We start from the raw sequence: 7,830 nt of genomic DNA, 5'->3' as shown, positions 1-7,830 counted from the left end.
CCAAGTGATCACGGTGGCGTGTGAGTCACAACACACCTACGAAATAAATAAATAATAATAATAGTAATAATAATAATAATAATAATAATAATAATAATAATACGAAGTGATGACGGTGGCGCGAGTCACAACACCGCTACGAAATAAATAGATAAATAAACAATGTGTGCAGAGGGATCATCTGAGGGGTGAGGGAGGTTTATATAAGGATCGCTAGTATTATTTTTTGTGTGTCAGTCTGCACTGACCTCTAACTGGTGGTTTGTTGAACAGTAATGTGACAGGCTGTTCTAGTTTATGCTGGATGCAACAAAACTTATTTCGCCCAACGTGGGGCTCGAACCCACGACCCCGAGATTAAGAGTCTCGTGCTCTACCGACTGAGCTAGCCGGGCTTGTAAGAGAAGAAAATAACATATTTAATAATAATAATAAGTCTATTTTCCACTTGAAGTGGTTATTCTTATTAACAAGGAAAACTTAGAAATATCACAGGAGACTCAAGACAGCCTTTAAAATGTAAAGACAAACACCAAAGTGCATGATCATAAATCTAATCCTCAAAACAAGATGTACAAAGATGTAAGAGTAACCACGGAGTCGTAGAAGCACACACCTTGCGGCACAACTAACACAACGCTCACTCACACTCCACGATCAACAACAACAGAAGCACACACCTTGCGGCACAGCTAACACAACGCTCACTCACACTCCACGATCAACAACAACAGAAACACACACCTTGCGGCACAACTAACACAACGCTCACTTACACTCCACGATCAACAACAACAGAAGCACACACCTTGCGGCACAACTAACACAACGCTCACTCACACTCCACGATCAACAACAACAGAAGCACACACCTTGCGGCACAACTAACACAACGCTCACTCACACTCCACGATCAACAACAGAACAAAAACATATAAAACCAATAAAAATTTCATAAGACAATAACTTAAAAAAAAAAAAAAAAGAAACTGAATGTAGAATTAAAAGTAGTATGAACCTTTTTTTTTTTTTTTTTTTTTTTTTTTTGCACAAGTTAAATGGTAGCATGGTAGTGGGCCGTGTAACATGTGGTGGGAGGTGGCTTCATGTACTTGGACCTCTCAGAGCGAGGGATAATTTTGGTGGCGTGCAGTGCCACGGGTGACTTGATGGACAGTCTGTAAGGCCAGCAAGGTTGTCTGAGGAGAGACTGTTGACATGTTTAAAGGTTGTTATTGGTGTATCGTATGTTATTTTGTCTTCAATAGTGAGCCATTGTAGTTCATGTAAATACGTGTGACATGGTCATGTTTCCTGCTTTGCCAGAGAAATTGTGGATTTTTTTGTACTTTTGTTAATAGTGTTGTATGTGTAGTGCCTCAAATTATATTACAATAATTGAAAATACTCAACGCAAGAATTTTTTTGTGCTATTACTGTGCGTGTCGTTTGAGAGAGAGAGAGAGAGAGAGAGAGAGAGAGAGAGAGAGAGAGAGAGAGAGAGAGAGAGAGAGAGAGAGAGAGAGAGAGAGAGACGCTCCCAGTAATCTTTAATATTAATAATTTTTTCGCACCGATGAGAAATAACAATCTCTTGCCTTCCATTACCGAATTACTTGTTCCCTCGTAGCCAATAATTAGGCGAACACTCAGTGACCGGCGTACTTGTGTTCATTAGTCACACTTGCAGGCAACGCGTCACCGAGCGGCGCTGCTCCCCGGACTGGCAATTTCAACAAGAGTACTGCGTGTTTTGTTTCCTAGTGAGCATCATTTCCAGTGCATTTCCCTTCACAAACACACCTCACCCATCACAAATACTGAATGTTTTTTTCCTTTTCAATCAGTATTATTTTCCTTTCCCGTGCGTTTCTCTTCCACGCGGCGCTCTACCATAATTGTATTTCTCGCCAATGAACCTCGTCCATTTCCTTCCGGCAGCGTAATGCAATGCGCCTCGCTCGCCGCTCAGGCATTAACGGAATTACGCCTCGAGGACACACCGGCGCGGGGACACTGAGGACACACCGGCGCGGGGACACTGAGGACACACCGGCGCGGGGACACTGAGGACACACCGGCGCGGGGACACTGAGGACACACCGCCGCGGGGACACTGAGGACACACCGCCGCGGGGACACTGAGGACACACCGGCGCGGGGACACTGAGGACACACCGCCGCGGGAACACTGAGGACACACCGGCGCGGGGATACTGAGGACACACCGCCGCGGGGACACTGAGGACACACCGCCGCGGGGACACTGAGGACACACCGCCGCGGGGACACTGAGGACACACCGCCGCGGGGACACTGAGGACACACCGCCGCGGGGACACTGAGGACACACCGCCGCGGGGACACTGAGGACACACCGGCGCGGGGACACTGAGGACACACCGCCGCGGGGACACTGAGGACACACCGCCGCGGGGACACTGAGGACACACCGCCGCGGGGACACTGAGGACACACCGGCGCGGGGACACTGAGGACACACCGCCGCGGGGACACTGAGGACACACCGCCGCGGGGACACTGAGGACACACCGCCGCGGGGACACTGAGGACACACCGCCGCGGGGACACTGAGGACACACCGCCGCGGGGACACTGAGGACACACCGCCGCGGGAACACTGAAGACACACCGCCGCGGACACGAAAGGAAGGGAAAAGAAATGGCCGAAATAGACCAGAATGCCACAGCCCTTTGCGCCGCCACCAAAGCGGAACAATAAAGGAAAAGCCAAAAGCGTTCTAAGTCTTTGATCTCGTTCCTTGCTTCCATTACTAAGAAATCACACAAGACCGCATGGTTCATGTACGGCGTGCCATGTACACACGCCTGCCTGGGATGGCATGGTGCCTGCAAATGCCTGGTGGAGGGAAGAGAGCAAGTGGTGCGGGACAAATCACAATAGAGAGAGAGAGAGAGAGAGAGAGAGAGAGAGAGAGAGAGAGAGATTGTCAAATTACAGACAATTGGATGAAGTCGATATCTAATTTCACCCAGTACCACGTCATTCATAAATACATAAAAATTATAACCAATCATGAGAAATAAATTCTACAGCAATTACATTGTATGAACAATATCATATACCCACAAGCACAACAAAATAAACGCAACTGAAAATTACTGATAGATCACCAAAACTCGTGGACAAATGATCACAGAGTCCTCCAGCCAAGAATCATAACCGTGGGGCAAAAGCCTTGGACTTCTTTAATATATTTTCCAGCACTCCATTCTGTAATATGCATATAATGTGGAGAGTCACGTCAGCAGTGTTATTGTTCCGGAATTGTTTCACGCATGAACACCTCAATACATAATGCTCTGAAGTGTGACCATTTTCTTTCCCACACACCGTGCACCGTGCTTCCTCAATGTTCAATACTTCTTTGTACTGCCAGTAATACTTGTAACCTAACCTCCTCCTCATCTTGACCGCATCACTTCTTGCACCATCTCTTCCATAGGTAACACTAACATGGTCACTAACCGTATCACAATGTTCAAGTGTACTACTGTTGACATGTTCCCTAGCCATCCTAGTTCTTTCTATACAATACTGTTCCTTCCTAACTACACTCCTTATTTGCCGGATAGACAAGTTACATATCACATCAATGACATCTCTGTGAGCCCCACACTTGGCCAGCATACCTGCCTTTTCATTTTGGGTAATTCCACCCTGAGAGGGTACCCAATAAAATGTAACAGTAATTCTCCTCAAAATGGCTTTACATAGAGACACAATTTCTGCATGTACAGGTTTCCGACTATTAAGTGAATGTAGTGCCGCCCTGCTGTCCACAAAGATGCGCACATCCTTATCTTTAATTAACACTTCATGAACAGCTACATAAATAGCATACAATTCAGCCTGAGTCGATGACATGCCATCACACAATGGAATAGCTACTGTACTTTCCCACGTCTCCTCACACTCGTTGTAATCACACATTAACACACAGCCAGCTCGACCATCCTCACTCACTCACCCATCACAAAAAACATGTATGTTATTTTCCTTTTGTACACAATCGACCATATGGGTGTACGTGGCCCTCAGATATCCAGTAACATACTCAAATTTCCTCATAGATAATGGTTCAACCATCACCTCCAGTGCCACGTCCCTCCCAGGGAGGGACAACACCGTTGTCGCTCACCTGTAAAGGACAACACTGGTGCGCAAACCTTGTACCTTATCATAAGCTCCTTAACATGCCGTACAAAGGCAGATTTACTTCTAGTACATTGCAGCTCTCTCACAATATCCAAGTGTCTACCCAGTCTAACATTTTTAACAACAGTTTTAACACACAGTTCTTGTATTCTGTCACATACACTCGGCAAATTCAATTCCAGTCGCATCGCATCAATCATTGCATTACGTTGACAGCAAAAAATAATTTTCAAGGCCTCATTTTGCAAAAGTTCAAGTTTGCGTAACCTTTCCATCTCCAACACAGACAAGCATGGTGCAGTATAGTCCATAAGTGATCTAACAGTAGTTATGTACATCATACGAAGGACCGGAATCCCAACGCCAAGACCCGAGCAGGCCAGAGCACGTAGTGGCTGTAGTCTGCCTCTGACATAAGGCTTCCATGTGCCGCAGCTCAGCAATCTCTGCAGACTTGTTATAACCTATGTACATCCCCAGAGAGAGAGAGAGAGAGAGAGAGAGAGAGAGAGAGAGAGAGAGAGAGAGAGAGAGAGAGAGAGAGAGAGCATCGTTCACCTAACTATTCCTTGCGCACGGCCACACAGACGGACCTCTGAACCATCCACGAGTACTTAACTAATCGAGCGTCTCCTAATCGTATTTGGAACACAGGCCATTGTGGTTACGATCCATGAAGGAAGCCCTCCTCGTAGTCGCCCACCTAGCGCATTATTCCCGCAGCATACCAATACAAATCGATTGCATACAGAGGAAAGACAGACGAAACAGAAGCATAATATAACGAAGGAGTGTTGGTGCTGTAAATGCCGCGGGTCGTTGTCGCGCTTTGTGAAATAATCTGGTGGAGAATGTGAGTCTGATTTGGAAAGACACCACTGACAGGAAAAGAGACGATCCAGTAGTTTATATCTTTTAGTGGATGTATTTTTTTTTTTTTTTTTATTGCCAAGTTAGTCAAAATTCAACATGTGCTATACTGATGTTGCGAGTCAAAAAGTTAAATGGCTACTCTTAAAGCCATTGTTTACTGGCCAGAAATGTGTTTGTTGTTGTTGTTGTTGTTGTTATTGTCATATTATTATTATTATTATTATTATTATTATTATTATTATTATTATTATTATTATTATTATTATTATTATTATTATCATTATTACTTTACATTTTCCTCCTGCGTGATTTAGTCTACGAAACAACAACGAATAATTGAATTTAGTAACGCATCCATCTCCCATACGCCACTCTACACAAATTACATGTATGTAGAAACGAAAAACGTGATTACATTCCTGATTACATTGAAGGCCCAAGGCAGGGTTGGTTTCCGCCCACCCAGCTTACCAAAGTAGTGGGTGTGTTTATCAGCTTGTCATGTAGAATAAAGCTTTAACATACATTTACCGTAAACTAAATGAGCAGGTTGGAAATAATGCAATATTGTATCCACCGTTAACTCAATTGAAATGCACTGTGCTCTCCTGCCCCCTCTTTGATTTGTATCATGACTAATGTACTTTTGTGAGTCAGTGAGAGTCGCCCATCGAAATCCACCGCGTTATCAATATTTTTTGTTATCCATTCGTCTGTTTATTACTTAATCGAGGAACGAAATTCTCTCTCTCTCTCTCTCTCTCTCTCTCTCTCTCTCTCTCTCTCTCTCTCTCTCTCTCTCTCTCTCTCTCTCTCTCTCTCCCTCAACACGTCATAGCAAGGCAGTTCTGTTCCCGTAATATCAAATTAGATTTTCCTACACAATCGCCTTGCCCTTAACGAATACACGCCACGCTCTTAAACTCATTAAATCTCAACAGCAATCCACTTCAGCCCAATTTGCATCCACTCGTCCGCTAGTACAGACTACTGACTCTTCGTTGCTCTTCATTGTACAGCGCCATCCGACGCTTATTAATGTATTGTAGTGGAGGTGACTGAAACGAGCTGTGCAGTACGCGCTCTTTGTATTCAGAAGCGGTCAAACCTGTGAATTAACATATTATCACTAATACTGAGAGTAACACAAAGGAGTATATCATAGGAAACACAGGTATTGCAGTACATCATTGTCGTGACACTTCACGTCGTCAATTCCGTACAATTACATAAATATCCTAATACTATGATGAATACATACACAGCGAGACGCTGCTGGGCCCCTACAGCATTTGATGTTCATTATGTCGCAGGTGTGTTATCAGCGCTCACGCCATCGACCCGTCGATGAGAGAAAGAGCTGAGAGGGCAAATGCAACGCCCCTCTCACTCTGCTATGCTGGCGCGCGGGCGCGCCCTACACTCCATACACTATTCATGACACTAGCCATGTATAACAACCAGTCTCTACGAATAAATAACGTTAACAAAGAAAACATAAAATGGCACACCACAATGTATCTGTAGCCGTCGTGTAAGTTGTGCGTATACGGCGGCTACATACATATCTGTCTATCTGTTAATCTATCGCTCTCTTTGATTGTTCGTCTGTTTGTCTATCTGTATAAATCTACCTATCTATCTATTTATCTGTCTATCTATTCATTTATATGTTTGTGTTACTGAGGATAATTCTCTCTCTCTCTCTCTCTCTCTCTCTCTCTCTCTCTCTCTCTCTCTCTCTCTCTCTCTCTCTCTCTCTCTCTCTCTCTCTCTCTCTCTCTCTCTCACACACACACACACACACACACACTAATGCACAACGCCGCAAACTGTCACAGCCTGTGTCTCATCGTCAAGGTGGTTCAGGGGAATAGTTGCTTTGATCGCCTTTAAGTCACGCCGAAATTATATAATACGATTTGCCGAGCCGTCAAACCATAATCATATTTTAATCTTTTTTAATGTTTTTTTTTTTTTTTGTTTTTTAGCTTTTTTTTTTTTGAAAACAGGGCACGACCTTTCTTTCTTTCTTTCTTTCTTTTTTTGGGTCACGTCTATCGTGTGTGTGTGTGTGTGTGTGTGTGTGTGTGTGTGTGTGTGTGTGTGTGTGTGTGTGTGTGTGTACGGCTGTTGTTACTCTATTCAACTACCAACCAGAATTCATCTTTTCAGTCCACAATCCTTGAAGTCTTGTGTATTATAGCTACGCAATTCTCTCTCTCTCTCTCTCTCTCTCTCTCTCTCTCTCTCTCCTCTCTCTTCTCTCTCTCTCTCTCTCTCTCTCTCTCTCTTTCTCTCTCTCTCTCTCTCTCTCTCTCTCTCTTAAAACTGGAGGGTGACAATGAAAGTGTTGCAGGTAAGTACTACGCCCTTAAAATGTTTTCATTAATTTACTTGTTTTCATTTTATTCCACAGTTTACCGTTCCTTCTTTAGCTACGCCATGCGAGCTAATACTATTATTACAAAATTAGAAAAGAGAGAGAATGAAATCATGGAACACTTTGAAATTCATTTAGTTCTGGAATAACAGCAGCGAGTGGTGGGGGGTGCGTGGCATAGCAGTGGCCATCGTGAGGTAGTTGTACATTAGGGTGCCGTTGCGGTGGCTGGCGAGTACTATTATGCAAACAAACAAAGCCTCTCGTATAAAACACTGAGCTTTCCAGTCAGAACAAGCGAAAAGGGAAGTTCAGTGCATAAAAAAGAGATAATTAGGTACAAGTGTCTGAAAACTACTAATGAGCAGCGGAG

General features: G+C 44.2%; 1 non-coding gene across 1 annotated transcript; it reads right to left on the bottom strand.

Annotated features, from left to right (window-relative positions):
• Positions 1 to 322: 322 nt before the first annotated feature.
• On the bottom strand, positions 323 to 395 carry Trnak-cuu (transfer RNA lysine (anticodon CUU)). Its single transcript has one exon. It is a non-coding gene; the product is annotated as a tRNA-Lys (tRNA).
• Between the last annotated feature and the right edge of the window lie 7,435 nt (positions 396 to 7,830).

This window comes from Scylla paramamosain, chromosome 45, assembly GCF_035594125.1.
Source record: "Scylla paramamosain isolate STU-SP2022 chromosome 45, ASM3559412v1, whole genome shotgun sequence".
NCBI classification, from domain to species: Eukaryota; Metazoa; Arthropoda; class Malacostraca; order Decapoda; family Portunidae; genus Scylla; species Scylla paramamosain.
This window is presented reverse-complemented; position numbering and strand designations above follow the sequence as displayed.